This window comes from Acromyrmex echinatior, chromosome 6 (assembly GCF_024713525.1).
Source record: "Acromyrmex echinatior isolate Ae372 chromosome 6, ASM2471352v2, whole genome shotgun sequence".
Classification (NCBI taxonomy): domain Eukaryota; kingdom Metazoa; phylum Arthropoda; class Insecta; order Hymenoptera; family Formicidae; genus Acromyrmex; species Acromyrmex echinatior.
In genome coordinates this window covers 9130872-9142957 of record NC_141857.1, presented here as the reverse complement: position 1 = coordinate 9142957, position 12086 = coordinate 9130872, and the positions used below count along the sequence as shown (strand labels likewise).

The window sequence follows — 12086 nt, the reverse complement described above, 5'->3', positions numbered from 1 at the left end:
GGAAGTGTAATATCAACATTACAACAATTTCTTAACAAAATATAAGTTAAATTTAAAGTTGAGCATTACTAATTGAACCCTTGAAAGTTTTTTGTTTTATATATTTTATAATTTATTTTATCTTAATTACGAGTTTTAAGATGTTAAACTTCAAAGTTATGTATTAGGTGTTGGAATTAATTCGTAGCGTTTTTTAATGAAAGAATGTTATTTATTTCACATGAGCATTAAAAAATACATTAATGAAAGTACTTCCCATCACTTGTAAAACGCTACGAATTAATTCCAACACCTAATAACTTTATATTATTTTATTTATGAATAATATGTTATTCCGCTTATAAATAATAATAAAACTCATTCATCAATTTATTTAAAAAGAAATGTTTATTTTTTTGAAACGTGAAAATATATTTTTTAAATGTGGAAGAAGTACAAATGTATAATAATACAATAGATCTATTCGCATTGCTAGTATTTTTGCACTCACAATCTTTGCTTCCTCTCGCTTCAACTCTTGATTAAAAATTTATCTCTTGTTAAGTTTGCCAAAAATTTTAAGAATTTCAAGCAACACGAATAAACCTACTATAAGATTGAAATACAATGTAAGAATATGAATAAACCTAAAAATTAAACTGTAATTAATATCTGTTTATTAATTAAAAATATTTCAATAATTTTTTTGGTTTTAAAAAAAATGTTTTTAAAATGTTCATTATTGATCATTATATTATATCGATTAGTGTTCATTCATCAGTTATTGAGCTTCATTTGCAATGCATTCATTATTTTTAATATTTCCCGTATTATCAGTATTATCACTACAAACAGGTGCCTATAATTCTTCATGATGTCGGACGCCAACAGTCATTACATCATTTTGTAAGATGCAAATATTGTGTAACGCTATTATGAACTCTGGAATTTTTTTGACATCCGTCAAAGGTAGACAATCTAAAAGTATCCTAAAACGTATTTTTAATTGTCCAATTGCACGTTCAATTTCCTTATCAACGATAAACAATAATTAAAATTTTTTTGTCGGTTTGACAAATGGCCATTGTCTCGAAACGGGACCAAGAGGATGAATTGCATACGCAGCATATTCGATAATATGAGAATTATTAAAAAAATATACATTAAGCATTTCTAGAAAACATTCTACTGGGGAGTTTCGAAAAATTCAAGCATCGTGAACTGATCCTATTTCTCCTGTATAGCAGTGCGTAAAGAGACCACGTGAATCTACTAATTGGGCATTTAAGGATGGAAAATCTTTTCGGTTTATATAAGAAACTAAATCAATTGGCAGAGCTCGGATTTTAATATGTGTTTCATCTATGGCACCGACGATATTTGGAAAATCAACATTTGGAAAATCACAAGTCTTTTCGAAACATTCCATGACATTGAAAGCAACATCTTCTTTAGGCCACTGTATAAATCAAGGTGCAATATAATGAAGTGTATAAGTAACACGTCTTACAGCCCTAAAAGCAATTGCTCTGCCAACTCCGAATTTGATACAAACTAATCTGTAACAATCCAGAAAAGTAAGTATATGGATTATTATATTCTATTAGGTGTACAAATAAGTTTCCGCCGTTTGACAAAAGACGCCACTAGCAAGCTATGATTAAAATTGTCTGATGTTAAACATTATATCATAAGGTTGGACATCTGTCAACAACATACCTTGAAGTACTAGCGATTTTGTATCAGCATCATATATTTTTTTTGTGCGAAAATGCCGAGTTTTGAGCCGAATAAGCGTCATTTGCGGGAACTTTTGATTTACTTCTTTAATTTGAAGAAATCTGCAGCTGAGGCTCATCGATTGCTTGTAGAAGCATATGGTGAGGCTGCCTTAAGTGAGAGAAGTTGTCGTGAATGGTTTCAAAAATTTAAGAACGGTGAATTTGACATCGAAGACAAAGAACGTAGAGAGTAAAGAAGGCCGAAAGTGTACGAAGACGCAGAATTGGAAGCATTATTGAATGAAGATTCGTGCCAAACGCAAAAAGAACTTGCACTTATATTTTGACTTACATCAATAAAACATTATGTATCGTTCTTTCACAATAAATGCTTAATTTTTGATAAAAAACGGCGGAAACTTATTTGTACACCTAATAATAAAATAATAAACAAAGGATTTTGTACATTATAACTTCTCTTTACATAAAAAATATATACTATCTATAGAAAAAATATATACTATCTTGTGGATGAATGCGTGCGTGCGTGCGTGTGTGTGTGTGTGTGTGTGTGTGTGTGTGGGAAACGCGTATAAATGTATTTATGCACAATGAATGTGTTTTTCCATGCGGGGAAACGCGAGGGGTGGACTGAAAATGATTGCGACTTACTATTAGCTGGCCCAAGATATCGGGTATATTCTAGACGGGTGGTCAAGAAGATCCATCGTCAGCGAAGAGCGTCCGAAGGGGAGTCGCCGTGGCGTAAGGCTGGTAACTTCAGTTGCGACTTGATTATAAGTTCACACTCGGACGGGATCGCGAACTGATGCGTGATTAGCGCGGGTTATAGTAATTTTCGGACTGCCCAAGACAATGAGTAACTGAGCGCGAACTCCACTGACGTGGACCGAATGGTTTAAAATTCTGTACTGACGCTCTGCACTTCCGCGAGACCTCTATTTATACTTCGAAAAAGGGTGTTGAGTCCTTTGTCTAGGATGTTAAGTTAGTTGCAATGTCACTCGGGATTTTTATAACGTTCTATCGTTGTTGATCTAAAGTACATAGAATAGTTTCGAGAAGAAGAGAAAGTGATTTATGGTTTTCCTTAAAGAGCCAAGATTGCTCCGAGACGGATGACGAATTTTGTTATTCTCGCGGAAAATATGGCTAGATAAACAGATGGTTATCATTGTCAGTTGCGAGTCTGGTTTCAGATAACGCTCCTGCTGGAAATTATTCTATGCGTTTACGTTTTTTTAAGTGCGACATGGCGCCTGTTTTCTAAGATAAAATTGTTAGCCAGACTTGGATGATAAAGCCTAGATTTTTACTATTGCGTAACTTCGGTACATTTATAATGTCTTTGCAATCTTGTCTCTTTTCGGGCCTACATTAAGGTTATTATTCTTTCCAGGTTGATTGACATTTACGAGTTTTCGCGGCGCCTGTCCGGTCCCTTTTTTAATTCTGTTAGTTCGTTATCAGAAGGCGCCGCTCGGGTCTCGCAGACGCCAACCATAGTCGCGGCGAAGGAAAAAAATCGTGGCATCTGTAGGACGTATCAATAATTAAAGAATCTTCGTCTTGTTAGTAAAATTGTACAGAAAAAAAATGTCGATGTATGAATTATATTATATGTTGGTGTCTAGAACGAAATATATCACTCAGAACGAAATAAATCATTCTCTTTGTCATAAAGAGGCATAATTATTAGTTTTTTAAACAAAATATTCTATCTGCCACACCTTTGTTTTCAATCAAAAAATTTGATCGATGCAATTCACACTTTTCTTGAAAATGGTCATCCTCTTCCTTCTATTTTTTGTACAATAGAAGGTTCGGGATTTGGTTGAAACGGGAGGAGTGGGAGCTGATCCAAGGGAGGAGGGAGAGAAAATTCTTCTTCGCGAGAAGGAGGGGGAGGGAATCGTTCCTCGAGAGGAGGGAGGGAATAACTCAAGATTTCCCGAATAGCAAGATCGATGACAGGAGGAGAGATGAGATTTAAGGGTTGTGTCTCTAATGTTGGTGAGTAGGAGATCTCGCTAAATTGCTCGTCAGTCGGTTGTGGCGGCGCGATTGTGGGTGGCCCAAGGGGACGGTTCCGTCTACTTCTCCGGACATAGGGAGTTCGTTCGCGTTTTCTAATGGTACGAACTACAAACCGAAGGGTTAAAATGACGTGTGTGTATGTTCGTTGGAAACGCGCGTATGTGTATATAGGTACAAATGTATGTGTTTCCATGTGGGGAAACGAGGGAGTCGACTGGAAGGAATAGCGACTTACTGTTAGCTGCCCCCAAGATATCGGGTAAGTTCCGATGTGTAACTCGTCGAAGGAGATCCGTCGTCCGCGGAGAGCGTCAGAAGGGCAGTCGCAGTGGCATATGCCTAATGATTCCAGTGCCGATTTGCCCACAACTTCGCACTCGTATGGAACTGGCGTGATTAGCGCGGGTTTTAGTCAATTCCGCACTGCCCAATAAGTCAACTCGTGAACCTGCACTGACGTGAACCGAGTTAGTTTGGTTTTACTGACCGCAACAATAGCTTGGATCGCGAACTTCATTGATGTGGACCGAGCGGTTTAAAATTCTGTACTGACGCTCTGCTCTTCCGCGGGACCTCTATTTATACCTCCAAAAAAGGACGTTGTGCCCTTTGTCTAGGATGCAAAAGTTAGTGGCACGCGAGATTTACAATTTTTATAGCGTCCTATCGTTGTTAATCTAAAGTACATCGTTAGAGTAGTTTTGAGAAGAAAAGAAGTGATTTACATTTTTCCTTAAAGAGTCAAGATTGCTCCAGACAGATGACGAATTCTGTTATTCTCGCGGAAAATATTGCTAGGTAAACAAATGGTTACCGTGCACAACTAGGTTTGCATGCAGGGCTATCATTGTCAGTCGCGAGTCTGATCTTAGATAACGCTACCATGGGAAGTTATCCCATGCTTTTATGATTTTTTAAGCGCGACGTGGCGCCTGTTTTCCTAAAATGAAATTGTTGGTCAGTCTCGAACGACAAAGCTTAAATTTTTACTATTGCGTGGCTTCGGTGCATTTATAATGTCTTTTGCAATCTTGTCTCTTTTCGGGCATGCATTAAGGTTGTTATTCCTTCCGGATTGATTGGCATTTACGAGTTTTCGCGGAGCCTGTCCCTCTTTTCAATTCTGTCAGACCGTTATCAGAAGGCTTCGCTCGAGTCTCGCAGACGCCAACATAGTCGTGGAGCCGAAGGAAAGAATCGTGGCGTCTGTAGGACGTAACAACTATATATTTTAAATAAAAATCATATTTCTTAATATTTCTTTATATTCTTTAATATTTTCAATACACTATGAAAGAGAAATATAAATGTACATATATAAACAATTTTCATATTCCTGTCGCAACATATCTTTTATTATAATTAATATTCTATATTATTATATAATTACTAGCATAGTAATTAATACCTTTTTTTATCTTTTTATTCATTTTGAGGGAAGTACTTGGATAATCAGATGGATAATCAGATCATATCTTATTTAGATTTTCTCTTATCAAAGACAATTGTATTCTGTAAAATTGAACTCTTCTTTATATCTTCCTTAATCTTCTTTAATCGTCAAATTTCTTATTTAATAATTCCATATTCTCTGAAATATGTAAACATATTAATAATTTTTGATCATACACATTATTGACATGAATAAATAAATTACATTATTTTACCTGAATGCATAATAATAATTCCAGAAAATATATTCTTATTCCAAAAAAATTTCACAGCGTCTGCATCTTTCACAACCTTTTTATCGTAAATAACTTCATTATTAACTATATAATAGGAGTTGTCTTCACATTTAATGAGGAACATATTCATACCACGTGACCAAATGTTAATTAAATAACTGAGGAAAGTTCAAATAATAATGCGTATTTTAAGCCTTGGCAGAAAAATTTTTATTTTATAAAAAAAATAAATAGACTAAGATAAGATAAGAAGAATAAGAAATTCTTTATTATAGTTTTTTTGTAAATCTTCGTACAGGAACATACAGTAACGTTATTTATTTCAAAATCAAGAATTAAATCTTACTCTCTTTCTGTCTTCTGACACAGTATTATGAATTTTTATGGAAACGGCATAGGATTTCTTGATTTTTCAAACAAACGCTATTCTAGATCCCACTATAAATATCTTTAAAAAACTAAAAATTTCTAAGACCTTGCCTTTATATGACTGTGTTCCAAATCCACTGCCAGTGCTGAAAATGTACAGTTTACGTACTATACATTTTTTTTGTATGTGTATACATTTTCAGCATTGGTAGTGAATTGTGGAACAAGTTAATTTATGTAGTTTTCTGCATTTCTTCATAAAAATTTTTCCTCCAGGGAGTTTACAACAATATAATTACAGCACATGGACACACAGATACTGAAAGTTTAAATGTTGGTTAAGTTTAATCCTCTATGCGAAAGTGTGCTTCTCACTATGGAGGAATTTTCCAGATCATGTTTCCCGTTTTACTGCATATTTGTCGCGTCGCATTCTCTTACTATAGTTCCTTCTCACTTCAGCGCGCTCGTTGACGTCCTTGATGGGCTTGAGAGAAAATGAATTGCTTAGTGCTGTAAGAATAGGGATGCTAGCCCTTCTAAGGGGTCCGCTTTCTACATCTCGCTCTGTGCTTATTTTGCCAGATCATCTATTTAAAACTTTCTCTCGTTAGTGCTCATGGTTGATAATTAGAGGAACGTAGAAAGAGACGATAATTCCGAAGAGAGGGGAGGGAGAGATAGGTTTTCCAGGAGTTATTGGTTCTAAGGAAAATGACCGTGCATTACTTAAAGCGTTTTACCGCTTAAGTAACTCTAAGTAAGAAAGAGATGAATTATTTGAAGCCTTTTACCGTTTAAGTAATTCGTTAAGAGAAAAGATGGGCTGGGGTGTCTCTGCGGTTAAAAAGAGAAAAGATTGAGGAGAAATAAAAGAAAGAGAGAATATTGATGGTCATATAACTTTAAAATTAAATTAATATAAGAAAGAGAAAAAGAAGATTTGTTCTTACTATTTGTTGGCGGTAGTGGCAAACTATCGCGGGAATCCTCGGTGATGTCCCAGTGATATCCCAGTGATCCTAATGATGCCTCTGAACCAAGGATGAAGGATCTTCAAAAATGAGTTGATTTTTCGGATTGCATTGAACCGAGAACTCCGCAAGTAGTATATAGGCAATCATGATCCGTCAAAACAAAACTCTTACTACTCCACTTCCGCCGCCGGGGGCGTAGCCTGTTTGAAAAAATGATGCGCTCTGATTGATCGGTGACGCGAGGATGGGGAAAACGAGGTAATTAAATGGTGCGTTTTGATTGGCTCGATTCATGGCTGCCCATACCGTTGATTGGCTCTGTCCATAGTTACCCACACGGTGACTGGAAAAGGATAGGGTTTCGGCAGGGATAAATACTGTGACAAAATGGTGGATGGGAAAATCGAGAAAAATTGAGACCAAGAAATTTGTTCGTTAGGGGGGAGGAAGATACTTCCAGAAGATACGTCACTGGATTAATTTGTTGCTTTGATAGTTTTAAACACCTCCGTGCTCCAATTCGGCGTATAACCTTTATCAAAGATTGTCTTGAATTTGCTCACGCTTATCAAATCACCCACTTTGTATCGCGCGAGTGCGGCAATCTTTACGTAATTGTAAACTGTGGTTAAGAATCTGTCGGCGATCTCGGGGGTAATGTCGATGGGATGCATACCAATAGTTCGATGCTTTGCGCGCGTTGTAATTGGATACGAGACACGGCAAAATCCATTTGTAATTTCCATTGTGACCATCAAATTGTTTCCACATTCATATTCAATATATGGTTGAACCATTCGACGACTGAGGTCTTCATTATGGAATACGTAAAAATGATGGTTGATGTTGTACTTCTTCAAGAGTTTCTGCACAACTTGTAAAATTCCTTTCCTCTGTCAATATGTAAATTTTACGGACATCTTCTATCGTCTCGAATTATCTTTGCGATCGTCACCTCGTTTCCGTTCTTGGCTTTGAGCAGCTCGCCCATGTGTACTTACTCAGCACGTCAATAACGATGAGAATGTAGTGCTAACCTCCGTTGAATAAGATATAAAGACGATTCTCGACCACATCCGCCTGCCACAGGTCATTGTATCCGTGTACTGTAACGTGTCTACGCGGAAAATTTCTTCTTGCAGAAGCGTGCAATTCATCGATCAGCAGACGTTTCTCAGACGTTGCGAATAATTATTTGGCACGATGCACTTCTCAAATCTTTTAAGTTCATTTAGAACCTGCACATTATTTTGTAGAACTACAATCTTTCTCTCGATTTCATTCAGGCGATCTTTCAAATCTTGAACACTCTACTGAACGTATCATTTATTTACTGCGTCAGCATCATCGATAATGCTACTCGTCGAATTTTGCGTGATTTTACGTCGACTTTCAAAGTCGACTGCGACTATGTTATCGCGCACGTAATTTCTGAGCAATCTACGCCACTGATAGTGCGATCAGTCCGTTTCCTCTAAGCGATAGTCCAAATTTATTGATCAGCATTGCGATATCAACTGAACGATGTGTGTAAAAGAGATTAATTTATAATCAGACTGGCTTTGCGAAGCTCTTCGATAATCGACAGAATCTCGTTGTCGTGACTATTGTGACCCGCTTGACGCGAGGACTTGAGCAAATGCAGACGATCCACAATTTCGTTAGGATCGTTCCAATGGATATTGTTTGAGATCGGTAATTCGAAAGAAAAGCAAGCGATTCGTCGTTCTTTGTTCTTTTTAAAACAATTCGTTACACGCAAACAAATTGTCGTTACCGGCAACGGACAATCGAAAGTTCTAGAACAATTCAATTCGCGCACGCGAGCGCCGCGCTCCGACGAATACGTCACGCGCTGTCACCAATCCCACGCACGGATTTTCTGTCGCGCATGACTGTTACGTTGAACGTCGTTAGAAAAGAATCCAAAGCGCCAATCAATTTTGTACACCTAATGCCACGTAATAATTACGATTGTGGCAAAATTTTATTGGATTTTTCCCAAAAAAGAAAGCTCAGGCCGAAAGCAATAAATGCTTCGATCTCGCCGTCCTCCTTCTTAGAGTCCAAAAGTTCTTAGAGTTCTTAGAGTCATAATCTCGCTACTATATTGTTTCGTAAAGTCGCCGTGCTACCGCTTAGTGGAAACCGCTACAAAACGAATCTTTTCGAGAAGAGCCGAGAAATCGCCGAGATTTTTCATCACCGTGATTCCAAATTGTATTTGGAAAAGGTGACCGCATTTAATATTCTGTTAATCTAATATTTAATTAATTATATTTTTTGAATTTGTAACTGTGCATATTAAAGAAAATTCTTTTGTTAAATTACAAAGAAACGGAGTTCTCTTTACTGTCATGTATCATATCAACCGTGTGCCGTTCTCTCACTCGAATCTTTCCGCGCGGTGCATTCCCGCACATTTTCTGATCCTTCGAGCCGGATACTCGCCGGCATCCGCAGTGTCGAGTGCATCGCGTTCAGTTTGCTAGTGCTGAAAAGAAAAAGTGAGTGATGGGTAAGAAACTGCAGAATTTGCTGACGAGGCAAAACAACCTTCGCAAGCGCATGGCTCAGTCAGTATCAGATCTGGAAGGGCTCGGCGCAGCGAACATTACGCTGGCAGCCGCCGAGACATGCATCGGTCTTCTGGATGGATTTTGGGCGAAATTTGAGGCTCAGCATGAGCTCATCATAGAGCATCTTGAAGATGCATTCGAGGAGAGCGAATACAATTCGACTGGAGTCGATGACTCAGCGAGAGTGACGTACATCACGTAACGAAGTCTCCTTCTCGACTATGTTCGGAAATTCAAGGTGAAGGAACCGAGCTCAGCTTCCAAAACAGAAGGTAATGAGTCTTCCGGAAAACCGTCGCTGCTTCGCCTCAAGATTAATTCTTTCTCTGGCGCATACGAAGACTGGCCTATATTCCGAAACCTCTTCCAATCCATTGTGGGAGACAATTCATCAATCTCAGCAATCGAGAAATTTCATTACCTGAAAACTTGTCTGGAGGGTCCTGCTGAGGAACTGATTCGACCATTAGCAGTGACCGGAGACAACTATCCACGCGCATGGGAGCTGCTGAGCGCGCAGTACGAAAATAAGAGAGAGTTATCACACTCCAATTTCTCCAAGTTTACCGCCGTGGCTAAGATGAAGAACGAAACTGAGGAGGAGCTCAATCGCATCTTCAACGCCGTGACCAGAGTAGTCAACGGCCAGGAGAGCATTGACAGGCCTATCGGCTCTCATGGCTTCGATCTACTAATTCATCTTGTCGTCGAGATCTTCGATCCAAGAACTCGCCTGGAGTGGGAATCACTCTCAAGCGCCTCGAGCGACATGCCCACTCATAAAGAGCTGATGAACTTCATAAACCAAAGGGCACGGATTTTCTGTCGCGCATGACTGTTACGTTGAACGTCGTTAGAAAAGAATCCAAAGCGCCAATCAAGTTTGTACACCTAATGCCACGTAATAATTACGATTGTGGCAAATTTTTATTGGATTTTTCCCAAAAAAGAAAGCTCAGGCCGAAAGCAATAAATGCTTCGATCTCGCCGTCCTCCTTCTTACTTCTAAAAAGTTCTTAGAGTTCTTAGAGTCATAATCTTCGCGCATAAAATCGCCGTGCTAACCGCTTAGTGAAATCGCGATAAAACGAATCTTTCGAGAAGTGCTGAGAAAATCGCTGAGATTTTCCATTACCGCAATTCCAAAATATCATTTGGAAAAGATGACCGCATTTAATATTCTGTTAATCTAATGTTTAATTAATTATATTTTTTGACTTTGTAACTGAGCATATTAAAGAAAATTCTTTTATTAAATTACAAAGAAACGGAGTTCTCTTTACTGTCGTGCATCATATCAATCTTGTGCCGTTTTCTCACTCGAATCTTTCCGCGCGGTGCGCTCTCCCACAATATATATATATATATATATATATATATATATATATATATATATATATATTAATATATATATATATATATGTATACAGAGTGTATCTGAAATAACGTCCACTAATCATGTAATGCTATTCCTGATAAAAAGCTGAGACGAAAAGTCCTCTACCATTTTGCAATTTTCGCAATATTTTTTTTAGTTACTCAATGAGCAAAATGTCTAAAACAACTTTAACATGTTTTTTGAGAATTTTTTAAGAAAAATCTTCAAAATATTTCACGAAAAGATATCTTAAAATTGTCTTATACATCGATTTTATCCGTTTATTCGGCAATATTTAAAAATTAATATCTCGTTAACTATTGCGGAAATTACAAAAGGGTAGAGGATTTAATTTTTTATTAGGAATAGTATTGTATGGTTAATGGGCGTTATTTCAGTTATTGTATATTAATTTTTTCCTCCTCTCAAAATAAAGAGTAAAAATAAATTACTGAATGATTATAAGAAATGAAACAATATTTGATAATCACGATCAAGAAGTAAAAATTATATACGTAAATTCTATTAATATAATAACTACTTACGTTTCTCTTATCAGTTCATTATCATCGCCGATGTCCAATTCAGTTCTTAACCCGTCGGGTTGTTCGACAGCTCTACCCATCACCTGAAGATTCAGCGCATCGTCACTAAAAGTCGCTTTTTCCTCCAACAAACGTGTTTGCATGTTTATATATACTACCCATTAAACGAAATTGATGTTGGCCATCTTTATTATAAAAATCTGGCACAGATCGATTAATAAACTGACTGATAATTCAATCGATAAACAGAGTCAATTGACAGATCAATTAACAGATTGACCGATAGTTCAATCAACAAACAAACTGACAGACTGATTGACCGCGGGGGCTGTGCGAGATTTTATATAGTAAAGATGTTCGTGGAACATGATATCATTCCGAAAAAAGAACAATGCCTTGATCAAAAGTTTATTCCTCAGCCGAAAAATATATCATGTGTTACGGCTCAATGTCGTTATTGAGATTTTTTCTCCGTTTTTGAGTCAATGTATTTAAACAATTTATTCGGGGACCGGAGATTAAGTTGTGTAGTTAAGGATGCGATTCACTGGGAAGTATTGGATAATTTAAAGGAAGGGTAACCTTGAATCCGGTGCCAAAAAGATCGCGAAGTTTATAGGCGAATCTACGTGGATCGTGCTTTGGAATGGTTTTGTAACTAGGAAACGTGTTGACCTCTAATTTATTTAGAGTATAGGCAGGTTCGCGGGGTGAGTCTACCGGTTTGTCTTGGTCTAGAAATTGCGCAAGTTTTTGGAAATAGGGGAAAAGATCTTGATTCGAAATAAGGAC

At 37.3% G+C, this 12086-nt stretch overlaps 1 pseudogene; it reads right to left on the bottom strand.

The window, feature by feature from the left end:
* Positions 1-2: 2 nt before the first annotated feature.
* LOC147909361 (uncharacterized) lies at positions 3-1427 on the bottom strand (annotated as a pseudogene).
* Between the last annotated feature and the right edge of the window lie 10659 nt (positions 1428-12086).